The sequence below is a fragment of the Dermacentor variabilis genome, chromosome 6 (genome assembly GCF_050947875.1).
Source record: "Dermacentor variabilis isolate Ectoservices chromosome 6, ASM5094787v1, whole genome shotgun sequence".
Taxonomy (NCBI): Eukaryota; Metazoa; Arthropoda; class Arachnida; order Ixodida; family Ixodidae; genus Dermacentor; species Dermacentor variabilis.
Genome location: NC_134573.1, coordinates 107,407,306 through 107,435,209, shown reverse-complemented (window position 1 = coordinate 107,435,209; position 27,904 = coordinate 107,407,306). Strand labels below are relative to the sequence as shown.

Sequence of the window (27,904 nt, the reverse complement as noted above, 5' to 3'; positions counted from 1 at the left end):
GAATGATGGGTGTAACGTTAAGGGATAAGAAAAGAGCAGATTGGGTGAGGCAACAAACGCGGGTAAACGACATCTTAGTTGAAATCAAGAAAAAGAAATGGGCATGGGCCGGACATGTAATGAGGAGGGAAGATAACCGATGGTCACTAAGGGTTACGGACTGGATTCCAAGGGAAGGGATGCGTAACAGGGGGCGGCAGAAAGTTAGGTGGGCGGATGACATTAAGACGTTTGCAGGGACAACATGGCCACAATTAGTACATGACCGGGGTAGTTGGAGAAGTATGGGAGAGGCCTTTGACCTGCAGTGGGCGTAACTAGGCTGATGATGATGATGATGATGAGATGTGTATGAGACCATGCCGTGATGGTATCTTGGACACCATAAATGGTTTATTTCTTCGCTCTGCTAAGAGAGAGAGAGAGAGAGAAGAATACAGGAAGGCAGGGATGTTAACCAGTCAATAGTCTGGTTGGCTACCCTACACTGGGGGATGGTAGAAGGGGAAGAGAAAGAAGGAAGAGAGGAGGTGTAGGTACGTGTACAGACAGCACTTCAGTTAAAGTCGCTCGAGCAAACCAGAAGTTCTGAGAAAACACAAAAGTGCCTTCACTGCCTTCTGAGCCGATCATCGGTCGGGACGGTGCTCTAATATTGTCTGTTCACTCAGAGGACGATCATCTAGTTTCCTCAATGTGGTGGACAAATACTGTCTTTGTGCTTGAAATTGAGGACAATGGCATAATAAGTGGTCAATGGTCTCCTCGCATCCACAAGCATCACATGCAGGGCTATCAGCCATTCCAATCAGTGCTGAGTAGGCATTCGTGAAGGCTTCGCTCTGCTAAGAGATGTAAAGCGGTAACGGTGCTCTCAAATATGGAGCTTGCTCCAGGGTTGGACACCCATCGGGAACGTGCACTTTCGCGAAAGAGGGTTAAAATTGCTACAACTGCTGTGCAGTAATAAATTTATTAGCCTGTGCAGCCGCACGAATTAGCAAAGGTAGTATATTCCCGAGAATAAACACGACTCACGACTCTGATTATGGTCGGGCTCACTATTCGTCGTAATATGCCAGATCGGAAGGTAAACAACTTGCACAGAGGCCAACGTGCCTGTTGACGAAGGGGCTTCTGAGGTTCACATGGCATCGTGCTCCGCATACTCCTCAATATTTTGAAGTACGGTGAATCCCTTTTTCGCGCGCGCCGTAGCAGGTTATTGTGGACTTGAAGAGCGACTTGCGGCAGTGTGAAACAGTGTACTCGTGCAATATATTTCAATGACCTTGTGTACTATTTGGAATACTGGAACGGACCCTACCTGATACTATTGAAACAGAAATTGAGGTTCAGGCATGCAGTTAGAACCGTATATCACAGCTGCACAACGTCGATAATATGGCGCCCAGAATGCACACAGTGCCGAGACCATCTTAATTCCCACAAAAAATACGGTCCTACTCAAATTGAGGATGACGCAACGAGCTATGGAAAGAAGAATGATAGGTGTAACGTTAAGGGATAAGAAAAGAGCAGATTGGGTGAGGGAACAAACGCGAGTTAATGACATCTTAGTTGAAATCAAGAAAAAGAAATGGGCATGGGCAGGACATGTAATGAGGAGGGAAGATAACCGATGGTCATTAAGGGTTACGGACTGGATCCCAAGGGAATCGAAGCGTAGCAGGGGGCGGCAGAAAGTTAGGTGGGCGGATGAGATTAAGAAGTTTGCAGGCATGGCATGACCACAATTAGTACATGACCGGGGTTGTTGGAGAAGTATGGGAGAGGCCTTTGCCCTGCAGTGGGCGTAACCAGGCTGATGATGATGATGATGAATACGGGCAGCAGGAATGCGAGCAGTTAAAAAAAAAAGAGTTCACACCGCTGCAGATTTAGGTAGACAAATTGATATCATCCACTGTCGTGGCGTATCGCTTGGCGTTGCGCTGCTATGCCCGAAGGTGCGGTATCGAGTCGCAGTCAGTACGGCTGCTTTTCGATGAGGACGAAATGCAAAAACGGGAGTGCGCTGTGCTTTGGGTGCACGTCAAAGAATCCCAGGTGGTCAGAATTAATGCGCAGTCCCCCCCTACGGCGTGCCTCATAATTACATTGTGGTTTTAGCATGTAGCACTCCTGAATTTAGAATAAAAAAATTGGTACCTAGTGTCTGCAAACTGCAGCAACAGCGCGAAATGAAAGCACTCTGCTGTTAATACCGTTAAAGAATATCAGTTATGACATATGTTTATGTGGCAAGTGAGATATGCATGCTTACTTGTATGATGCTTGCCAATAAATAAACAAAGCACCAAAACTGTCAGTTGTTTTTTCATCCACTTTGATTTCCATTCATTTATGATTTCTTTAATTCATTTAGGAAGTACAAGTGCCAATGTTTGCTGGCTTCATATGATACGCTTAATAAATATCGAGCCCCTCGGTCACTTCCCTTTCTTCTCGTCTAACGCATTCATAATTGATCTCTGCGGAATGCTAACCATACAAGCCTAGTCGTTTTCTGAATGCAACGCAAAAACGTGCTGCACTGTTGCTTCAATCACGCCCCGTGGCATATTTTCCTAGCAAAAAAGAGCTAAGTCCACCAGTGATTTCTTCGAAGCTTTTTCCTTTTCACCGCGCTTAGATAATGTATTGCACCTACGGCCCTTGCGCCGTAGAATTTCTGTGTCTCAGACAGAGACGCCACACATGAGGACACGAATGTAAGTGTTGTTTCTGGAACTCGGCAGAAGACATAATTTTCTTTGGTAACCCTGAAACAGGCCAGTTTGTACCGCGTACACGTGGCTCCTGCTCTGACGCCGGCTCCTCTGCAGCCGCAAAAAGCGAGATCGGTGCTGGGGTCGTGCAAGCGTGACTGGCATATGTTGGGTTCGAAGTTTCATGTACCAACACAACGACGGTATCACAACCTCCGGCTCCATGAATTGCTCTGGCTACATCCTTCAGAACATATGTAAGCGATGAGACACGCTCGGCGTTTGCATGGCCATTCCGCGAAATCTGGAGACGCTAGTATACTTCTGGGGTGCAGGGCCACAGCGGTACAATCATACACGGAGATGCTGACTGAACAGCGCGCTCCGATCACGAAATACAGCGTATCCATACAGCGCTGTCGCGAACTGACGTCACGAGGCAATTTCGACTACGCAATGGTCTCATTACGAGTGAACTGCTCACTTCAGATATACGTTAGAATTACCGGATATATTCCCTCACTTCTCTGTTGCAACTTCGTCAATTGCCTTGTACATATCTTTGCGAAGACAGACCATGGTTACTTGACGGTTTTATTGCGACTCTTTTACTTTCCTCGCTTTTGTCAGGGGATCCCGCGATTGTCCGCCTCAAATATCAGAGCTATCCGCCGCTTGCGAGTAGTGGATGTTAATAAATAGCAGCGGGGCAAAAGAAATTTCTACGTTACGTGACCCCATGTTTCATCCGCAATTCTTTATTCCTCCCCGCCGACATGACGCAAAGCACCTCGTGTAGCTTTTTCTCTTGCAACGAGCCTGTCGAGCTCAATATCTTCACACAGTCGGAGGCATAGTGAACACAGGCTGCTCACGGACCTCTAGTATGCACAATGCTACAAAAGCACAAATGTGCTTTTTGTAGACAACTGGACTAGACGAGCACTTGTGAGAAAACAATAATTGTGAGTGAACTCTGAGTGAACAATGCGAATATTGTGAGGGACATTTGTGTACAAGTTCGCACATTAGGGTGCGCGCGCAACTGTCCTTCTCTTATTCGTCTCTTTCCCCTTCCCGATGGGTTTGGTAGCCAGCAGGGCGAGATCTTGATGAACCTCCCTGCCTTTTATTTTATATTTATATTCCAATACAACTGACTTCAGCGGGAGTCATTGCACAGTGGGTAGCAATAAAATAGGTAATACATAGCAACAGTCCATCAAAGTGAAAGCAGTCATATGAATATAAAAAAGAAAGAAAAGCCTCGAAAACAATCACTATAGACATAAACCATTGAACAGGCAAGAATGCTTAATTTGACAATTCTCTGTCTCTCTCACATACATACACACACCCACACAGAGAAACATTGGTATCCTGCCTCACCCTAACACAAACCTACTAGAGCTGTGTTACAATCCCTGACAACGGCAGGACTGTGCGGCAACTTTTTATTGAGGCACCAACGCTGCTGTGCGTGCGCCCATGACTTCTGAACTCTCTTTCGGCTCCGTCTCTTGACGCCTCCCTCCTCCCCTCACCCCGGGCTGCAAAGCAAGACGGGCACAGCTTGGCAAACCTTTATGCCCTTCTGTTGCGGTCGAATTTGCCCTTCGAAAACAACACGGCCCCTCACCCTCCGCCTTCCGGCTATCAGATGTGCTGCACAGAAACGTGGTTCACCAGCCCTAGCGGCGCGAATTTCATGCAGCCATTGGACATTAGGCCTTTTCAGCCGCAGCACTGGCACTCGGAGATACGAAGTGCCCAACGCGGGCGACGCTGCTGCTCCAAGTGGTGCCCATCTATCTCGGTGAGAAGGCACGCGCGGCTTCTCACCGAATCTTGCGCGGTTTCTCAAACTTTTGCGCACAGTTCTCATTCGCCAGAATCGACGCGCGGAGCGGAAGTCCCGAAATAGTTGCACTGTTTGGTGTGCAAATATTAGAGTCCATCACCTTCACAATGTTTAGACAGGCGAACGGATCGGCCCTAAGCCGTTGTAGTTGGCGCCGCTGACGCGCTTTGCTAATCCCCAGAGCAAACGAGAGACGCGTTTCTTTTTCATTTTGTACTTCCTTTCTTTTTCTCGCTCCCCAGGAACGTTCTTGGTGACGTCATTATTTGCTGTAGGCATTTACTCGAGTCCTCTTGCGAAGTTAAGCGTAAACTTTTACGTCTCCCAAACAAACGCCTGCCTGCTGCCGATAGCCTCCATTCCAAAGAAATAACAAAAAGTTAATGGCTTCTAGACTTTAGCTGCAATGGAGGAGTACGACAGAATATACGAACATAGAAGGATAGAATATAGGAGCACGGAATTACGAAATGATTGGGGTAGCTGAGGCTGCATTGACGCGCCATCTGCAACCAAGGCTTCGATGTTATACGTGCCTCTATGGATGCGCTAACTGCACCTCTTCTGAGCAGAACATGCTCACAGCTTGAGCTGCGTAAGCCACAATCATTTACAGGTAGGCTTGTTAAACCTCATAAAGCTGCAGGATGGATGTTGGCAGTGAGCAGAATGATCAAATACCTTGCTGTGACGGTTGCGACCCACACCTATCTTGGCTATGAACGGGCTCAAATACCTCAAATAATCGCCCGACGGCCCCAATTAATATGGCATAACAAGCTTGATATCTCCCCCTCCCCCCCTCCCGCCTTCGCGAACAAAGAACTGTACGCTACGCATCAGAAATCTCTAAAGCACTGAGCGGTGTAGACTTTGCTTAGTCAAAACGGCATCGCAGGCTGCTTGTCGGCCAACTCGACACTGCTTGTGAGTGTGCAACTCGGCACTCTCGTCAACAGCTGGATGCCTTCCTTTCGCAAAATATACTCGTATGCCCTTTTGTTTGGCGGGTATAGCGAACAATGACGTTCGAGCCTCGCTTCCAAAATGGGCAAGCTTTCGCGATAAGAGACGACACCACTCACAAACTTCCCAGTCGCAAACGCAATTCATAAAGCTGTAATCTTGAAGGGAGGATAATATCGCCCATAATGGCAAATTCAGACGTTTCAGTCACTTAGGTTAGCATGTAACAAAATATTTAACACGGTGGCGTATGTTAAAACCAGGAGCTGATTTTACCGTTACGAATCAGCTGCTCTATATTGTACTGCAGTCTCTATACGATTCCTGAAAATTTAGTGAAAAAGATGCTCACGCAATGAAACCTGAGAGGTAACAAATTTACAAGAAAAGTACAAAAAGACAGGACATGCACATATGTTTTCAATTGTAAGTACGTTTCAATTTCGAAATCAGTACATCGTGTATGCTCATCCTGAGCTTACAAGTAACGGAAAGCACGGCAACTTGATAATCTTACCCAACAAAATTTGGAGGACCCTTAAGCTTCGATTTTAAGAGTGGAACGTGATAGCATTCAGAAACCCCTGAACTCTTTTCATGCTTGCCTGCACCTGTAGCTCGTGTAACCGTAATTTTACTGGGAAACGCTGGCGGCGAAGGCTATGCACGAAGGCGAGCTCTTGCGTGGGTCGATTTCCTGTTATTGTTTCGCACTTTTATTATTTCAGTATGAGGAGCGATAAAAGATATGCGCTATCAGTGTTTCTTTCTTTTTCATTAGATTTGTTTTCGGTATGCCACACTCAAAATTCGGAGGAATAACATTGTAAAGAATTAAAAAGAAGGTGTGAGCTCTTTTGGCGGTAGAAAAGTAGTTGCGTATGCGTGGTTTGGAATTTGGTTAGAAACTGCTTTCGTCTGAGAGACGTGTTACGCTGGTCGCCGGATGCCGACGCCGGATTTTATTTGACACGGGGCCCTTAACGCTCTCGCGTTAAAACGAGCGCGCTTTTTGCATTAGCTGACCATGAACCGCCGAGCTGAACTACACACTGCATTTCACGCTTACCAGACAACGCTGTGAATTGCGTAGGTAGCGCGGTCTCAGATCACTCCACGTGCTTCGCATTGTGTGAGTGCGTGCTTCTTTTTCATTCGTAATGCTTTGCACGGAATAATGACTTCGTACATTAAAACAACAGTTCGTGTACACAAGCTTTGGTTGAATAACATATTATTTGCCCACTGTTGCGCCTTTGGTACGCGACGTATAGACAGTACGGGGTTAAGTAGACGTTTTGCTTGCGTGTGCATGTTGTCCGCTGCATGCGCTGCCCGCAGAAACATGTCACTCTGCTTTACGGTAAAAAAGTAGGCTGAGATCTGCAACGCTTTCCGTGTGGCAGATTATGTTTTTTTAGATAAAAAAGTACAAGACTTAGTGTTACATCGAACAAAATGACGAATGCTTATAACATTATTTCGTATGCAAGGCACTATCTTTTGAACGTGAATGCAAGCCATTCTGAAAAGTCTCTCTAATCTACGTAGCTTTGCCGGTTATGTATGAAACGGCAAGTGTTCAGGCTTCGATGATGCCTCTCTTCAGTATAGCTACAGCACTGCTTTTAATGTAAGCGATTATGTTAGTGTAATCCAGCTTATACCAAGCACCATAGCGTGAGGTACCGTTTACAAGTGTAGTTTAATAATCTCGGTACTGCAGCAACTTCAAGATAATGAAATATCTTCGTGAAGGCTAACTTTCTACGACATGCTAGCTTCACGAACCACGCAAAGGACAAAATAAAATGGGGAAAGGTAAGAAAGGTCAAGCAGAGTAACAAATCCACTTTGCTATACATAAACAACATGAGCTAAGCAAGGAATAAAAGCACTAATAAAATACCATTAGCAACTGCGTTCCTACTACAGCTAGGCAGAAGCTCCTAAAGTGTGCGGCACTTTCATCATATTGTGACTATCTCGAAACAAAGTGAAAGAATGGGACGTACTGAAATGCGACGCAAGGCAACGCCGAGAGCACGTCGTAGCAATCACAATCATATAACGCATAACTAACTGAATTTACTGCAAAAGAACGGATCGAGAAGCGTAATAAGAAACTTTAGTCACGGCTTAGAATCTTTTTTCTACGTTGAGCAATGAATTGTGGCAGACTTCTATGTGGACCTTGTCTCCTCGCTCGTGTCCAGGCGACACACTTTCTTTTGCTTGCACCTCATTGCTCTGATTGTTCTACTTGCCGCCGTGTTACGTACCGTATTCTCCGTACCAATAGAAAATAGCTAAATATATCATCAGACGATACCGTTCTTCTTCTGCTTCTACGTTCGCAATCAATGCTATTCCCAAAGAATGGGTTTCAGGGAGCAAGCAGAACCTTCGTTTCCTCGTGCTCGTAAGGAACAACAGAGGAACAGCACAGGAATATGGCGCCCAAAATCCAGCGGCGCTGGAACTCAATTACGTTCTTTCAGTCGTTCACCCTCACCTTTCTTTGCCGCGCTTCCGTGTGCCCCGCTCCTTTCGAGGGGTTCAATACTTCTCGACATCGCTGGTATGCGGACGCGATGAAGATAAAAACGAGGAACTGAGTGATTCGGGATGCTTAATGAGAACAAAAGGCGACACCTTTCTTCTCCTAACGAAGAAAGACCGAGGTGGCAGAAGAAACCATCTTTCCTGCGCTTCATGACACCAATATGGACGACCTGTCTTGTTTAATACCGATTGTCCTGGCATGGAATACGCGAGCGACATCGAATGCCTCAGAAGAAAAAGAATTACGCTCTTCAGGCGCCGCTGGGTTCTGTCTGAGAAAACAGATGGCTGTAACGCGCCCACGTTTGTCGCATACGGGCCCTATTGGAAAGGCATCAATATGCTTCAGGTCTTTTACAGCAAGATCAGCAAAGCAGGCTATGACGGTCAATGATGGCGTAGTGAGGGAGAGGATACGAGGAGTTAGAACCACTACGGAAAGGCTAAAACGCGAATTGACTGAAAATATGAAGTGTCGAAAGACCCAAAAAAACTTCCTGGGCAGAAAAAAAATCATCGATCTGAGCTACCGCTATGTTTTCAGGACGAGAAGAATGGCGTGTCATACCGCAGCATCAGAAGATCTGCACTTTCACCGACTATTGGCTGGTCCAATGATGGTGGGCGAGAAAACAGACGGACCACGTGTAACGAGCATACTACATTCTTGTTTCCCATGATCTTGTGTCACGGATGCTGTGCTTAGATTGGTGCACTCGTCAGGAACTTCATACGTATATGTGCCTAGGAGCACACAAATTTTGTGAGCCATCAAGGGACACTTATTTGGGTACATAAATTTTATAATCGATGTCACTGTATTTCACAGCAAAGCTTGTAAGTAGAGTTCCACAGCGGTTCCATTACGGCGCTGAAGGCCATCCAGCGACGTTGTAGTCGATATCAACTGTAAGTGCAACGAAACATGTGTCGGAGTCCCGAATTTGGCACGAAACATACTGATCGATGAGGAAGAGAAATTATCGTGTATATATCTCATTTGAATACGCAAGTACTATGTACGCGAAGTTTTTTTTTTCTTTAACCAGGAATCTAATTTTTCTTTCTCACGACGCTTTATAGCGGCTCCATATTGAAGGTCAGCTGGGAATTTGTACGGCTGTGGTGGTGAAAGCTGACGCCGTGGTTCTGCGACGCCATCTGAGTGGAAGTCATCACTAAGAACTAGTTTATGCGACACTACAACCAGGCTCGAATGATCAAGGCCGTGATCCAGCAAACAGATCCCCACAAACTAAAACTGTTCAACTGCAACATAATTTGCATGGTTGCGGCAGCCAATTAGGTTGCCTTATTCACCTGATGGGGGTCAGTGAGTTTCGGTTGTTAAGAAAAAAAAAGCTATTTTCTCCATAGAGATCGACAGTTGTGTCACTGGTTTCAGGGCCAAACCTGAAGGTCAAGGCATATTTTGCAGGTAATCCTGTTACCACTGCTAAGTCTCATTTTAGACTCAAACAAGTAGCCGTTATTTTGCAATTAGCCTATCATTTGCATTAGCAGGGGTAATTGATTGAGCTTTGAGCGGAGTACAGCCGGCTCGGCTCTCTTTTAGAGGAGAAGGGTAGGTACACTGCGTTGTTGTGGGCGGAGCTTGTATTCAGTTGTTAGGTTACCAACGAATATAGTAGTTCCGCACTGTGTGAGAACTTGTTTATGCGCCTTCCCTGACTGTGGTGTGTCAGTTGTAAGACTGGCGTACATCTGTGAAACATTTCGTTTTCCGTTCTTAATGCTTGTTTCTGCAGTTTCAAATCGTTCTCCTCCCGTTTAACCGCTCAGAGAAAAAGGGCAGGCCGCGCCACCTGCAGGTGCAAACCTACCCTCCAATACAGCTAACAAAGGAAGACGCACCCGCTGTCATTTGTGACTTATTAATACGAAGTGCCGTGACAGTGCAATCAACGGCCGATGGCGAAGTCCTACATAATGCCAGCCACATGTATCGCCCCGTACCGCAACTTCTTCTCAGGCCGTAAAGACACCATCGCAAAGTCGGGCGACTCTCTGCAAACCCACCTCTTCAAAGAATGTTGACTACAAAATATCGACCTCACCGATTTCCTCATTTGTCATCAACGAGTCGCGCTAAAATCGAAATTTTCGACTTTCATTCGAAAGCGATCAAGGACTGACTTTGAGTGAACGCTTCGCTTAATTAAGGTGAGCGCTAGAACTGCGTCGATTGAGGTCAACACGTCAGAAGACAATGAACATTTTCCGCCGCTGCCTGAAGCGCGACTAACCGAAGTACTACCAAGCCACAGAACCTCTGGATTGTAACGAATTATTCAAACCACGGCTGGAAACGGCAAACTGTTGTAGGCTTACACTTCAATAAATCAGCAGTCTCGTACGTTAACTGCAAAGTTCAACGGTAGTATTTCTCTTTTGTCGATATTTTTTTCTTTGTTAGGCTGATACTGAATGCAGAGTAATTCTACATTCCAGTGTTGAGCTCTCGGCGCCATTTCATCTGCTCCCTCAGCGTAGTTTCTAGTGAGAGCCTACTTATTTTTCTTTCTGTACTGTGTGCGTGGAAATGTTTCTGTACTACTTTGTAAGCGGTATAGATGTTCGCTGCCGAATTGGATGAGACGGCCAACAAAGACGCAAAACAAACAGAAATGGAGTTGCTGATTGGCAACGTGAAAATTCTTACTGCCCATAAGAAGGAAAAGGAAAACTAAGATCCTAATTTGCAACGCTACTTTGTCAATTATCTTCAGAACTATTAGTGTGCATGTAATAACGAATGTGAAACCGATATTTAAGGACAAAAATAGTAGCGGGTGTCTGCTTACTTCACTCACAGTGGCAGCCGCGGGATGACCCAAGTGTAGAGGAAGAGGACCACAAAGAGTGACACCTTATGCGCAAACCACGTAGTCGTATTACGTACAGGGGCAAATTTAGCCATGTCGGTGTTTTAAGAAAAACAAAGACACCATAGCAGTCATATATGTGAGCCAATGAGAACTGACAAGGTTCCGTATTCGAGAATATAATGGAACGTGACTGTGTAATAAGATCTCGAGTGTATTGGCACACATGCAAGCGGTCCCAGGGACAGTAATTTGTATCAGTTCGCCCAAACTTCCATTAGATTAGATATCTTTACAAAGTATCGTAGGTATGCAGCTCAAAATTACCGTGCCCATACAGTGGTTCTTAATGCGTCTTTTTCATCTCGCGCCAATACAAGCTACGGACAATTCACGCTGCTCCTATGATCTATCTACTCACTCTGGTTATGCCGCCCACCTGCTCCTCCGCAACGCGCGCGCACACGCGCACACACACGCACACACACGCACACACACACACACACGCGCACACACACACACACACACACACACACACGCACACACACGCACACGCACACACACACACACGCACGCACACGCGCGCACACACACACACACGCACGCACGCACGCACGCACACACACGCACACACACACGCGCGCGCGCGCGCACGCACGCACGCACGCACGCACGCACACACACACACAAGCACACACACACACACACACGCACGCACGCACGCACGCACGCACACACACACACACACACGCACACACACACACGCACGCACGCACGCACACACACACACACACACACACACACACACACACATACACACACACACACACACACGCACGCACACACACACACACACACACACACACACACACAGGCCCCGTGATTCGGTACGGAGAATTGGACTATAACTCGGTTACGCGGAAGCACGTTCTATTTGCATAGAGACCATTGTATCGACGGTGCACCGTCTACCGCCGTACCTTTCACGAAAATGGCTGAAAGGGTCAACTAAAGCTATTCGTTTTAAAGAAAACGGTCGGGTGTGCAGCTTTACAAAAGCGTCCTTCCACGTTCCAAAAATTCTGCGCTGGCGTATAGTTGGTTCCACCACTTAGAAACATACATATCATACACTCTCTTGGTACGCAGCGCACTATACAGCTAACAATACTGTGATAATTCACAACAATTCCGTGATAACGTCCAACTTTATTTCTGAGGACGGGCCGCACAGGCAGGCATTGATAGCTGAGTTTTTTTAAGCCCTAACGCACGGTTGCTGCGTCGCCGGAAGCACGTCTGCGAGAGCAGGTCTGACTAGCTGCTACGGAGTGCGACATTTATGGCTAGCTTTTACATCACGTTGTTTTCGAACGCTTCATGGTCGAGTATTATGCATAGATATAAATAATTTGTTTTCTTGTTAACTCCATCTCACATGTTCCAACACACTCAATTCTTCTAAGCAGGAATCCTGATTCCAGCACCTTTTTTCCGGATATCCGCCCCAGACAATGTGCTAGCAAATGCATTGACGTTACAGTTACGACCTTTCCAAACTGCTTGAAGCACGCCTAGTGGAGTAAAAGACGCGATAAAGGAAAACAAGTGACATCGTAAATGAAAGAACGCCACTAGCAACTATGGATGGAAAAACTTTATTTTCGTCAGAACGCATGTGCGGACGATTCCGTGCTAGATGGCCATCAGCTCATGGCTGACGGCGACCTGGGTGGCCCACTCCACGGCCCTGGTCTGGACGACCGGGTCTGAGCTGGCCAACACGGCCTCCCACTGCTCGAGAGAAGGATCACTACTTTCTTAGGAAAAAACGTGCGCTTCGTAAGAAAGGCGCCAGCGTGCGCAAAACATATTTGCGCATCGAAAAAGAAGAACGTATAACCTTTGAACGTCGTTAAAATGCATGCTTGCGCTAACGCAATATTTTCGGTAACTGCTAGCTGGAACGTCAATGCATTTCTTAGCACACTCGGATATACAACCTAACCCAACCTAATCTCACCATTATCGTTGTTGTTGAAGAATGCAAAGCCTGATTGACATCTCGGAAGTGATGCGACAGTTATGAAACTCTGTTAAGCAGAGATGACTTCGCTAGTCTCCGGCTTCAAATTCTCAATTGCATGATGTGCTTTAGTGTAAATAACTTAAAAAAAGGTAGTTTCAGATTTTATAAGCTGCTACAGGGAAATTCCAATTTGTTATTGAGGAAGTTCCAGCTTCGGCCATAAATTCACCTGAAAAAGCTGAACAACGCGGTCATACGGAACTATTGAAAGAATTCTCCTTGTCCTAAAGATTTAACAAAGGATAGTGCAGAAACCACCAGCGATCGTTGTCAATGCAAGCAGATATCCGAACGCTTTTGGAAAGCTATTCACTTCAATATAAAGGAATTTTGATCTTAATGAAATACATGTGTTGCAGTAAGGACATTTAAGTAGCTCTTGTTGTTTCATCGCTGAATTCCGTAGGGAACAGAACCGTTAACCACCACGTCAGCGGCGGCAGCATAGGTCGCTCTACAGATAATTGGCTTACACGTACGCATAGGTGGCTAACACATTGCACTAAGGTGGCTCACACATAGGTATGCATGCAAGTGGTCTTACACATTCATCATATACGTGTTGTCGTCAGCGACGCGAGCGCCTCCACGAAAGGCCAATGCTACGCTTAGGATGGCTAGAGCTGGGCTGTTCTATAGCCTCGTTCTGGCCACCCTCGTCGCACCAGCGCCTTCTCTCCCACAGTCGTCACAGGGTTAGAAGGAGGCGGGACGAGAAGAAAGCCGTCCTCCCCAAGCGCTGCCTGCCACTAGCCGGTCTTCATTAAAACTACTTTGTGGGCAAGTTGGTGCATACTTGACATAAAAATTGTAGCAGCGCAAACACATGCATGCAACAACAAAGTGTCTCGTCTTTGCTACTTTGTGGTTGCATGTGTTTGCGCTGTTATAATTTTTTATGTCAAATACGGCCTTCAGTTGGCGCAAAGCTCCCGCGCGACAGTGCGCACGACTCGAAGTTCCGGCAGCCATCTGAGCTACGAACGCGTGCATGGAACGGAGGAGGAAATTAATTGCGCAAGTACACCGCCGCTTCTCTAAGTTAGTGATTGACCCGCACTTTTTATGTGCTACTGTTTTCTTCCATTGCTGCTTTCGTTAGCTAGCTGGAACACTTATGGGCACGTCGTATACCAAATGTTTTGTCGCGCCCATCACATTGGACAACAGCGCGCTGACACTTAGCGAAGGTCATTGTGTATGTTTACGTGCGGATGTTATTGCGCGCTCATTTCGTCATGTTATTCCTTTATATTCATCATACAATGAAATGTTGAGAGAAAGTTTGCGATAAAATGCTCCTACTTTCGCAAAATCCTTAACTCAATCAATATACAACCTGCTCCACCGCCACGTTCGCAAAGCGGGGATAAACATGTGCATGGTGTAGGGCTGACACGAATGCGCGTCATAAATTCGGAAATATATTGCAACAATTACGGCGACGGAACCGCCGCTCGTAAACTACTTCGGTCCTAGGTACGCGAACATGCTAGCGGAACTTCTGATGTCTGGTTCAGATACCGGGTTAGTGCGGCCACAGGGAAACCTTGGCGCCTGCAAGCAACGACGTAATGAGCAGCATTATTTCACGCACAATTTGCATCTATGCATTTCTACGCATAGCGCTCGATCCGTCTGTTCGCGAGGTAAAAAATAACAGCATCCACATCCAAAATAAAAAGGAAAAAAAAACGCTCTTACGCTAGAGCTGCGTGAGAGCCGATTCTGGCCGATCGTGGTGATTGACATATGATTAGCGAATGCGGCCGGACAATGTCAAAACCCACTTACAAAAGAAAATCTCCATGAATTCGGTTCTATAACGTTGTACTCTCGCACACCCGTTTAAAGCGACCGTGGTTAACCTAGACTTCCGTTGCGAGCTGAGGACAACGCCATGGCGAGCGAACACTGAAAGCAAGCCTGCGATAAGAACATGCTAAGCGTTATTATGCCCCCCCCCCTCACCCCCTCTTTCGTTCTTGCCAATAATTCCCGCAGCTCCCGGGTAAAAGATACCGCCTCCTAGATGTGTTGCTAAACAAGCGGCTGTGACAGTGATATCATGTACCATGCCAGATTGATGTACTCTAAAGGACGATGTGTGTGTGCTATGCTGTGTGCTCTTTCTGTCTCTTCCGCTTCCCCATCTTTCATCGTCCCCATCCCTCTCCCATGTGTAGGGTAGAAAACTGGTTAAGCTAAACTGATTAACCTGCCTGCCTTTCCTTCTCCACTTTTCCCTTCCTTCCTTCCTTCCTTCCTTCCTTCCTTCCTTCCTTGTTCTATGGATGCGTCCGCGGCATTTGTGCTGTGGGAAGAAGAACTGTCTCATTCATAAATAGCGCTGTGAAGAGCAGACAACGCTGTGACCGTTGGACAATAGCTATGCAGTGATAAAAAAGCAACGCGGTACTTCATCGCAGCTGCCGGAAGATACTGCGTAGTGTTCTAATATTTCAGAACGTGCAGACAAAAATTAATGTGATAGAGTACAAGAACAATATGCAGAAACCAAATACAGTGAGGCATGTTGCGATAGCGATATGTGCAAGCTATGCAAGTCTGTTAGAGCCACCCTTCAACACATCTTGTGGGGATGCGAAATATACCAAAATAAAATGGCAGTCTCCCCAGAAAATCTACGGGCGCGTTGGACGGCCGTGCTGCTCCGCTCAGAACTAGAAGACCAACTTTTGGCCGTCCAGCGATCCAAGGAAGCCGTACGGGAGCAGCAGCTTCCAGTGGCCATCTAGGCGGCCTCAGGCCCGGGCCTCCTAATCGCCGGAATCCAAAGAAAGTTATCACATCACATGCATAAAACATCACATGAGCGAAATGAAATTCTGCTGCGCTCCACCACGAATCAAGTAAACATCTCGACATCGTACGAAATGGCACGAACACAAATACACACACACAAAAAAAAGACGAGCAGCAGTGAGCATCCCCAAGTTCTTGGAGTAAGACACTTCCAGAATACATCAAAGTAGCCCGCCGGAAAGTGTGATAAACGTTAGAATCTTAAATTCAAGGTATCATTGTTACTGGTGATGTAACTTCCTGAGCAAATATGAATTGGGCGTATAGCAAGCAGAAAGCATAAGCGGCGAAGTTAACGTTACTAGGCAGCTCTCACCTGAAGGGGTGAGGGAGGTGAGCGTTGATCGTGAAGACGAGGTCGATGCAAAGTTGGCGCGTAGGTATTTAGCCTCTCGTTACAGCGGGCACCAGGATTCCTGCGTAGCAAAGAAGGATAGGAAGGTTGCGAGAAGAAGAGACAGGCACAAGCGTGTTCGGCTTGACGCCGTGCAGTTTCATTCGAGTAGAATGAACTTTCTTCCTACTTTCGATCTTCCCTCCCTCTTTCACCAGTGGAGTACAGCAGACTGGATTTTGCGTTCTCGTTAACCCTTCTCTCTTTAATCGTTATTTCGTTTCTGTCTTCACGCAGAACAGTACATATATAATCTGATAAACAGATTGCATTCCTCTACCTTTGAGCACGAAATGATGAATTTTTAGTTCATTGTTTTCGCGTTCACGTTAAATATAACAAATGATCCTTCTCGGTGAAACGAACTAAACTGCCAACGGGCCAGAAGAGTTTCAAGTAATGGCCTGACTTAAACAGAGGTGTTCTATCTTAGAAACCTCTCTGCACAATAAAAAGGTTTCGGAACTATATAGCACAGGCGCTGTTCATTTGGTTGGAGGATATGAAACATAATAATGAAGGGCACTTAGTCCGAATGATACGCTTGTGCGAACATTTGCCTGAGATGACAACGGAGGGATCGAATGTTGTAAGAACAGGACGGCATGACGTGAAACGAGGTGACTAGCCTGTTTCATTAGGGAGAAGCAAAGGAAAAGTTCGCAAGGTGTCGGAATTTACTGACACGTGTAAAATTCAAGAATTGGAAGCTGAGTTAGCGTCACCACAGGAAAGGGGAAGGAGGGAGGCGGTTGCGAATGTCATGAAGCGTGAACAGTTGAGCTGCGCACTTTCAACTTACAAATAACTGAATGCGTGAGTGATTCATAATTCACTTGATTGATAATATTGAAATTGTTGGCACTAGTAATATAGAAAGTACAATTTTCGCTGTTGCTGGAATTTTTTCTTCGCCACGTAGTGAAAAAAACTACAAGTACAACTTCGGCAAGCGTGTGGTTCCAACGCAGTATCGCGTATTATGTATATACAGAACGTGCGCACACAGCCCACCGATACGCCGGCATTTTTCCTGCATGTTACTGGTGTAAGATGTCTGATATTTGGCGATACAGATGTGTTGCAATAGAAGCTAGCCCCTTCTGGATCGAGATACAATCTTCAGCGCCACCTCCACTAGTTAACGTTAACGCAGCACTTTACGCATTTATTGACTTCAGTTATGAAGTGGAAGGAGCTTTTTCTACAAAGCAAGATGCGCATTCTTTACTTGTTTTACGTCGCAGCAATTGTGTTCAACTTTGAACTGGCACTTTCTGACGAGTGGCCTGGTGGACGACACGACCCAGTCGACTAAGACAACCGTAGCGCACAATCGCTCCATTCTGTTTGTTGTCGAAAAAACACGCACAATAAATGTGATGTGTTGCGACCGAGACACTGTTTTAGACGGCCGCTACTGATATACAAAGCTTTGGTGTGCGAGTGGCAGGCCAGACGGGGAACACTCTCAGCGCTACTTGAATTCTTGCACACTGCCGTTTCTCTTCTGAGGAGAAAGGTTCATCCTAAAATGTGACAAGTACCCGAAATAATTTAGAACTACTTCAGGAGGACAATGCGTAAATTACAGTAACAATGTCGATTCTCGAAAAACAAAAGAAAGAAACACTGATTTTATAAAAATTAAATGCCTAGGAAGGAGAGGGTGACACTATGACTAATGACCGTTACTCTATCTCAACTAACCAGTCAGCGCAAAGCAAGGCAGGCATAAACAAGCACACAAGATGGAATATTAGATTTAAATGGAAATATACATCGGAATGCTCTAACGCATAGAATTAAAGCTAGCATATTGTACGTCACAACACACAATTTGCGTAGCAAGCATTTCTCGTTTCTGAATAAACCTTCATATGATAGACAGCACTGGTCCCTTGTTATTCACAGTCATATTCGTCTATTTGCTCGTTTATAAGGATACATATATATAACTTGCCCGCTTGACCACACTTTCATGAAACGGCGTGTGGAGGAGAGAGAAGTAGTAACGCAAAGGTATCGTAGTACTATTGATACTATCAAGAGTTGGGCCATTATCAAACTATCATTAATACAAAAACTATCAGCAGTACCATCGACAGTGCACTACTGATATCGACAGTACTCTCGAGCGCACCATAGATAGCGCAAAACCAACAATTAACAGTCACCTAACGTACCACATGCAAACACTGCAACATAAACTTGGAGAGAGTCTTCCAATCACCCAGTTTACTTAAGATTAGGTAATTTGCAGGTACAAGGTAGAGTCGTCTCCCAAAATACTCTGGTAATTGGAACTTGTTGGTTTAGAGGCCGGCACCCTGCAGCGGACGCACACAAAATAAAGTGATGAAGATGAGCATGACGACAACAATTATTATTATTATTATTATTATTATTATTATTATTATTATTATTATTATTATTATTATTATTATTATTGCTAGAGGGTTGAAAATTGAGCTTCTTGGTACATTTGGAAACTTATTTGGAGGAACGCGAAACGACGGGACAGAGAAAGGCAACAGGCTACGGAACCTATTAACTAAAAATTCGGCAGAGACGCTTAAGACTGCTTACGTGTGGAAATGAGAAAGCATTATAATCCCTTTAGCGAAATGTTTTTGATTGGTAGGCAGCGCGCTCATTTGACATACTCATGACATGAAGCCAGCTCCTCCCCATTCGCTGCGGTGTGTCACGTGTACAATGACGCACGCACAAGGCCACAACTTTAGTCAGAAGGAAGCGTGAAGCCGCCGTGGCGGTGGAGAATGGCGCGCTCGTCGCGCACCCCGCAGACGCGGCTTCTATTGCCGCCCAGGCCGAAATGTACCAAATTTTCTTTTCAAAGCTATGAAATTACTTTGTTTACATTACCCTCCATGAAACACTAGACGCGATTCGTATCACTTTTGATGTGTTTTTACCCTGTGCGCCGTCGGCTATTTTGGTTCCATCACTTGGTTACGCCGCCGACGACGCCGGATTTTCGCGTAATGGGGCATATTATGTTTTCTCACTAAAGGCGACGCACAAATAGCCTGGATCCATTCACTGCGATGCCAGACGGCCAATGCCTCGAGTAGCTCGAGCACACAGCCATGCCGCTCAATCATACGATGAAATGGCTCAGTTAATTGAGCTCTTTCTCGATTCAATTTAGTTATGGCGCATTTACGCAAGAGGGGCCCCTCCTACCTGTCACGTACGCTGCTGCTATTTCGCGCGTTCTTTGGTCTCTGTGTCAGGATTACCCACTTATCAAATGCCAGCGTATGGCAGCACGATGATGCATGAATTTCTAAGTTTCTGTCGAGTCCTGTGTCTAGAGAATTAGCATATTCTCAGAGGTCTTGATGAGGCGTCGTCCCGTAGGTCCTACGCACTTTCGGCCGCGAATGACAGCACGTGAACGGGAGAGAGAGAGAGAGAAACTTATCTGCCTGCTCAGATAGTTCTCAGACGTCTACGCTATCCATCGCTGAAATCAGAAGACCTTTGGAGAATGACTGCGTTTGTTGCTGGGTGCTGTGAACGTCTATTACGCTCAGGAAGCGCTTGGCGTAGCGGTGTAACATCTCTGCTCGGCATATTTTGCATGCTTCCATGTCGTAACTTCGGAGGTTTTGCATCACACAAGTACTCCCGAATACAGGAAACGCTGTTCCTGGGCACCACGAAGAAATGCTCGCCGCCTTGCACCCATTGGTGTGCTCCGTATCCTGCTACGCACGACGTTTTGCTGAGCTACCATTGCTCCATAGGAACTGGACTCCACCCTGGCTTAGCACCGATCTCCCGCGACAGCTCTCCGCCCGGCACCTATAGGGCGAGGATGCTTATTTATTTATTTATTTATTTATTTATTTATTTATTTATTTATTTATTTATTTATAAGCTAAGAAACATGGCCAGTTTGCACAATAAAGCGGCAATCTATCCCAAACATTTGCTTTAAAAGGGAACAGAAAGAATGAACTTGCCGCTGATCTCTTCTCACGAGGTAAGTCGTCGTTACTGCGATTAGCATTGAAGCAATATAGTGACACGCCGTATTAGAAAAGCTGAAACTCGTCATGGATGATACTTGTAAGCAGCCGAATTCCTCTCTCACGCTTCCCACTGAACACTCTGCGTCTTCTAGCGGCGCGGCCATGAAGTCTGCGCGGGGTGCATGTCGGACGATAAACTCGGACAAGGCTGCCTAGTCATGCATATGATGTGAATTTGATTCCGGCTAGCACTGACAAAATTTTAAAGAATGTCTTTTTGCCATTGAAGAGCGGCAAATACACAGTAGCACGTACCCAGTGACCCAAGTTGGCGTTAAAGAGGTTTGTTGAAGAATAGCGCAGACCGAGTGGCACGTAAATATCGAGGAACACAAGTTGGAGCGAAAGAGGTTCTGAAACGTGTACATGCCCACAGCCACATACACAGTGACCCAATACCATCCGACAATTGCTTTGAAACGTGTTTCCCTCAGCACAGCAGCCCGATGAGTTACCCTTAGACAACGGACTACCCAGTGAGTGGAGAGAGAGAGATAAAAGGAAGGCAGGAGTGTTAACCAATCAAAAGTCCGGTTGGCTACCCTGCGCTGGGGGAAGGAATAAAGGGAATAGAAAGAAGGAAGAGAAAGAGAGAGAGAGGGGTAGAGAGACGTGCACGAAGACCATTACAAAGTCAAAGGCGCTGGCACAAACCAGACGTTCTCAGAAAGCAAAAACTGCCTTTAGTGTATTCTGAGCCGATGATCGGTGGGGCCAGTGTTCCAGTATTGTCTGTTCGCGCCGAAGACGATCATTTAGTTTCCTGGCTGCGTTTGTCATAGGTTGTCTGTGCTTCACAGTAACAGGAATATGGTTAACGACACCGATAGGTAGACAGATAGATAACCCGCAAAATGTATTTGAAGTATCGCCAGAATGCCAGTTGCATTAAATATAAAGGTAATAAAATAACAATACGCTGTCAGAATCAGACTGAAACGAAATAACAAAACACTATCGAAGCAGGTCCATGTCTGACAGACAAAAGTGGAATGGTAAAGAAATTCAGCCAAGCAGTCGACGCGCCTATACAACATCACTCAGCAAGACGTGGAAGTTGTTTGAGATCATTTTACCTAACCACGCCCCTCGGCGTAACGCGTATTCTGATGCCTTGTATACACGGCAAGTAGAAATGGCATTCGCGTTTCTTGTTAGATATATTGTTAGTACAGCGACATTTCCTGCAGCTTGAGTAAACTCCAATGATCACTAATGCCAGCCACCCTCGTCTATTTATTAGCCCATGAACGAACGTTTCAACAATTCTTCAACCTGAAACGCACCATATTCAGTTTGCTTTCGTTGAGCAAGGTCCTGCGACGCTTGCGCATGTCCAGACACAATTTCTATAAGGTTGATGAGTCATGGCGCGGCGGCGCTACCGAGAGAAGATGTGAAAAAAGCGGTGTAGAGCAATATTAACGACTAAAAGCTTGATCCAGCGGGACTAGTGAAATGACACAAGCGCTAAGTCCCCCAACAATGCGCCGTGATCATTAGTGCTTGCTTGCGAGCACCTGAAAAGGTCAAAGGTTAGAGGCGGGCCCTCCCGATGGCTAATTGCACTTTATACGTCGCAGATTCATACTGCCTTTGAAAAGCCAAATGTGACGGAAAGAAATGTTGGAGCTTATAAAGCTCCAAAAATGAGCGCTGACACTCTGACAGCTTTCTATGGCAACGAAGAGAAAGTTGCGATATTGAAGCGTATTCGCGTGACAGCGCCCCTAAAAATAGTCCTTAAGTCTCGTTCGCGTTTGTTTAAGCACGGGAACACGGAACATAAATAAAAACATTGTTTACTTGCGACCCTGTATACTAATGCCTAATTACTCCAACTGTTTTGGAAGAATGCCAACATCATAATAATTGATAACAAGTGAGACGATATAAAAGGTAGGCCAATTAGCTTGCTTTCGTTCATGTACAAAATACGGACCAAGGCAACTTGAAATAGAATCAGGGCAATACTTTAGTCAACACAGAGAATATGCAGGCTGACTTCAGGAAAGCGTATCCAATACCAGGCACTGCGATTCATGTCACCAATCAGGTACTTCAGAAATCTGCAGACTACAATCAAGCTCTCTTCGGAACAGACAGTTTTGGAATGCCGACATGAAGTGTCGTCGCACCCAAAGTCGGTCAAGGCTTTGTTGACCTTTTTACATGGCAGTGCCCTAATAGAAAAGACTATAATGATCCTGTCCTTCTCTTTTCTTTTCTTTTTTTTTCGCGCCTTTCTTTCTGTCGCCACTCTTCTTTTCGTCTTCACTTCCCTTTTCCCTTCCCCTAGTGCAGGTTAGAAAAGCGGAGGCTTTAACTGTTGTTAACCTCCCTTCCTTTCTCTCGTTTGCATCTCTCTCTCTCTCACTCAACATATATATATATATATATATATATATATATATATATATATATATATATATATATTCTGCTGTCATAGCTTACGAAAAGGCGTTCAGTTCAGTACACGTACCAGCAGTCATGGATGCGGGAATTATTCGTTAGTATCTTAGCAAAAATCACATGCTTCACAGCTACCTTATTTTTTCCCAACAAAAATAGAAAAATGTTGATCGAGAAAAGTATCAGAAAGGATGCACAATCTTTCCGCTGATCTTCACTGCATGCTTGGAAGAAGTAATAAACTGTTGACTGGGAAGGATTAGGAGTGAGGACCAACAGAGAACGACTAAGTTACTTGCGCTTCACAGATGATATTTTCTTGTTCTGTAAAGCTAAAATGGACTTACAACAAATTATAAACGGTCCTAGCCGACAAAGTGGAGAAGCAGGTTGGAAGATTAGTAGGCAGAAGAAAAATGTAATGTTTAATAACGAGAATTAATAACTGGCAGCAAGCCTGTCTGTAAGCAGTGTCTGTCTTTTTGCGCTAAACAAAGTAATCATGGCAGTAAGCCTCCACAATCTGCGCAGGAAGCTGTGCAAGTGCACGTCTATCTCCACCAAATGCAGAACGGAGACACTCGTTATAAGAATTCCATTATTGGAAGGAAAAAATTCGTTCGAGCGCATATGGCAGGCATTACGAAGTCACGACCGCTACCTTACCGCTTTCCTTGAATAAGAAAGTGTACAATCACTGCCGTCGACTGGTACGAACTTATGCGGCAGGAGCGTGGAGCTTAACAATGAAGCCTGAGGTAAAGCTAAGGACAGTGACGGTGCAAGGACTGCTGGAACAATAAAAAACTGACCCGCCACCCCGGCTCTGAGAAAGTGGATGTCTAGCGAAGCTGTTTAAAACCACCACTGGAACTGCTGAGGGGAGTATGCAAAACTTTATTTCTTTAGAGTAATTATAGTAATGATAATTTAGAATAATGGTAGTGATGGAAGTAATGATAATTTTGACAGAACACCACCGCTGGTCATACTGTCGTTTCTTTTTTCCTTTGCGACGCTTCGCATTTACACGCTGCTCCTCGGGAGTCCTAACCCTGCGTTGCGTTCCCATAGCGGTGCTGCAACAACAAGTAAACGAATTGCTAGGCTGGTTCTTTTATATACGAAAGACTAGTAATGTCACTGCCCCCCAGATCGCAAGCTGCCGTCACCGAGGCAGCTTGCGCAACAGCAGTCTTTACCGGGCAACGTATGCAAAGAGCGCTGCGTACTTTTGATTGTTATCATGAACGCCTTATCATCAACTATGTGGTTCGGATGCTCGTTTTGTGCTTGGACTTTATTGAAACGAATGCTATTTTGGGCCCTATAACGTAAATATAGTCCAATCTGTTTTTATTTGGAATCTCCTGATGTCAAATTTACGTAACGACCGGCGCAAGCACCAGGCATTCACCCGCATCGTTGCTTGAAAAGCCCAATCCAATGCGCTTCTCCTTTATAGGATGCAACTTTTTTTTTTCTTTCAAAGCAAATAGCATTGTATACATTGAGCAGTTCTTGTTATGTAATTGGCTGACAAGAGGCGAGGAGCACGCTCAATGGGACCGAGAAAAGCATAGTGAAAGTAGGTAACCACATGAGGAGGGTGGAGACGGTGCCTGCAATTGGTTCGCTTCCCTTTTCTTAGCTTGAGGTGGCTGGTCGAAAATCGCTGAGGCATAGAATGGAAGGTTAAAATACCAGTAAAACGGATACACAGCAAAGATAACTTGACAGTGCAATGTCGTATTTGCGCCTAAAGGTATAGATAAGCTTATACTGCGACGCATCTTTTTTTTGTTATACGCAGATAAATCCATGCTCCTCGGCAACTCCGAGTCGCCAGTGATAGAGCTATCGGCGGACAGCCATCTTCTATTCCTTTCAAAACGGGGAAGTCTCAGGGTATCTCGGAAGAAAATCTGCCTTTGTTCCGCATAATAATGCATCTTTAACGCATACACGTCATTTAAATATGGTGAGTGTTGGCGCGTTATGTGACGTCACGTGACAGAGTGAGGTTGGCCCGAAAATTTTGCGACTAACCTTCGAGCGGTGATGCGGTGATTGCCGAATTCGAATAGAAAAGTTGGAAATAGCTTTACGTTATAACGCTCCCGTATGTTCTATGCATGATTATAAAAAATTATGCACTTTTCGCTTGCCTTTGCTGAGCGCTTGAAGCCTGCTTCACATCCACTGTGGGTCGGCTCAATTTTTCACTACGCCCGGGATCGGCGCACATTTTTGCGCATGGACGGCGACAAGAGAAATGCCCACTAACGAGCGGCTAATAGGTCTCGCGCAGAAAATCGAGGGCTTCCTACACTTTGGCCTGTGAAAGACACAAGCCAGAAAAGAGCGGAAGTTACAGCGGTACGAAATGCTACATATTTAAAGTCTTGAAGAAAGCATCAACACTTCTAAACACACCATTCTACATGCATTCGAGAGAGAACGCCTGTCATAAGAAAGGCACAAACACACACATTAGTCACATCACATTATATGCATTATACAGGTTGTCACACATAAGTTGAGCCAAAGTTTTAGAAATGAAGGGCACTCCAGACGCGTGTTGAACCGAATGCATGATGTTAGCACTGGCCTATAGTTACTGAGGCTTTTTTTTATTTTCCCTTTAACTAACGTATTAGTTATATTTAATTAATCAACTTTTTAAGTATTGGTTGCAGATTCCGAGTGGGATACGCAAAGTTGTAGAGCACCTTGAGAAGCCTCTCAATAAATTGTTTCCAAGAAGATATACCTTACGTGGTCCTGCGTTGGTCAACCAACATTGAGTTGGCTCTAGGTGCATCAAGTGGATATCGAAGGCGTGCAGTTGAGCTATTTCAACGCTGGCATCCAGGTACGTGACCGAGGTAAATGACGATTGTGCGTGCATATGAAACGCTGGGACAGACTCGGACTTTTACGAAGAAACGACATAAATTTTCAAACCTGGGCCAGGACGTGGAGACAGAGATTGTGTTAAAGTTTTCTTCAGACCAACATGCAACTGTTCGTAGTGTGGGTGCTGAAGCTGGAGTGTCAAAGTCTTCAGTATGGAGAATACTTAAGAAGAGGCAACTTCATCCGTACGACGAGCAGCTTCACCAGATGTTGGGGACCTACAATTTACAAGCTCGAATAGACTGTGCAAACTTGATTATGATCAAGATGGAAGAGGACCAAGCGTTTGTAAACAAAATACTGTGGACCGATGAAGCTACCTTCTCACTTGATTCCCAAGTAAACATCCACAACGCCCACTATTGGAGCGACGAAAACCCTCACTGGGTTTTGAAAACATATCACTAATGTAAGCGGTCGGTTAATGTGTTGTGTCGAATTTACGGTGACATTATCAATGGACCCCTATTATTTTGATAACAAGCTTACAGGCACAAGATACGTCAACGACATCTTTGATGGAGCGCTTGATGATTTTCTTTGCGAAGTTCCATTGGCTAGGCTAGGATCAAGGATATTCAGTATCAGCATGATGGAACTCTCGCGCACGGCAGCAGCAAGGCTTGCAAATGGCTGCATGAAGTATTCTCGCAGCCGGAGAATGGACTGCATGGACCTTTGCGTGGCCGGCACGGTCCCCCAATTTAACTCCCCTCAATTTCTTCCTGAGGTACTATACGTCAAGGATCAAGTATACCGGACACGTCAACCACAACAGCAGAGAACCTAAAAGAAAAATAAGGCAAGTCTGCAACTGCATCCCTGATCCCAAGAAGACCCCGAAAAATGTGCTTATTAGACGCCAAATGTGCACTGCAGCATATGGGGACCTCTTCGAACACGCATTATAATCAAAGGGCGCTTTTTGGGTTAAAGGTCACTGGAAAATCATTCCAGCCCAAACGCCGCTTCTCCACCCAACCCCCTTACACTAAGTCGCCGGGCTGCCAGCTCTTGCTTTTTTCAAGCATCAAAAAATAAAGCTATGTTCTTGTTCTCTTTAGTCTCCTTGGACGCTTTATCAATTCGGCACCGCTCAGCCAGCATCACGCACTTGCGCCTTCAAGCGATAAAGGCCGCATGTCCAGATACCTACGTCAGACATAACGCCTGTCGTGGGCCAGCCTCGCTGCAGCCGACCTTGTTCATTCATGGCACGCTTGAGAGCAGCACAATAACAATGCTGAATCGCCCCGTCATGTGGTATTTTTTCATATTTCGCAGGCTTCCTTTGGAACAGGGAAGAAAGGACCACATAAGGTATATCTTGTTGGAAACAAACTATTGAGAGGTTTCTCAAGGTGCTCTACAACTATGCGTATCACACTTGGGATCCGCAGGCAATACCTAAATAGTTGAGTAATTAAATATAACTGATACTTACTTAAAGGGAAAAAAAGAAGCCTGAGTAACTAAAGGCCACTGCCAACATTATGCATTCCGTTCAACTCGCGTCCGGAGTGCCTCTCATATTTAAAGCTTTGGCTCAAGTTATGCGGGACAACCTGTATAAACAAGGACCCAGGCTCCAGCCCACATGCAAACAGTGCGGTACCTATCCATCAAATAAGCGCACTTTGTTGGAGTTCCCTGCCAACTCAATCTTCAGAAAGACGATACTTTCTAAACTACCACACAACCAACGTCCCGGCGGCTGGTAGGAGTAGACCACTCCTCCACGAAAGCTTGGAAAGTTATGTTGGCCGCTTTTTGTGCAGCACATCGGGAAGACGCACGGCCAGGAGGCATGAGCCTACCGGAAGGCCCAAACTTGGGCTTTAGTTCCTTTGGCGCCAGTAAATGTTATTGAGGAGAAAGTGGCTCGTTGCAATGGCACATACCCGAAAAAAGAAGCGTCTCCTTCACTGATACAGAAAAAGTAGACGAGCGAAACAAAAAATATAATCACCAGCAATAGTTCATACCCCAAAAAACGGGGTCTATGTAACTGGTGCGAAAAATGATGCCAGAAAATATCTTCAGAGATGGCTCATACTCATGTAAGCAAGAAATGATGCAATGGCTGAACATTAATGAAGAAACGAAAGAACGAATGAAAGAATCAAGAAAGAAAGGAGCAAGAAAGATTGATCAAAAGAAAGAAGAAAATTAAGAGAGAACAAAAGAAACAACGAAAGAACCTTGAGGTAGTGAATTAGGTGCTCACATG

At 45.5% G+C, this 27,904-nt stretch overlaps 1 protein-coding gene across 1 annotated transcript in view; it reads right to left on the bottom strand.

Moving 5' to 3' along the window:
- Positions 1 to 27,904, bottom strand: part of CCHa1-R (CCHamide-1 receptor) — a 380,866-nt gene that overhangs the window by 51,794 nt on the left and 301,168 nt on the right. Inside the window, exon 2 of the mRNA XM_075695419.1 lies at positions 16,202 to 16,301. The gene's annotated coding sequence lies outside the window, so the exon portion shown is untranslated. The remainder of the gene's footprint in view (positions 1 to 16,201; positions 16,302 to 27,904) is intronic.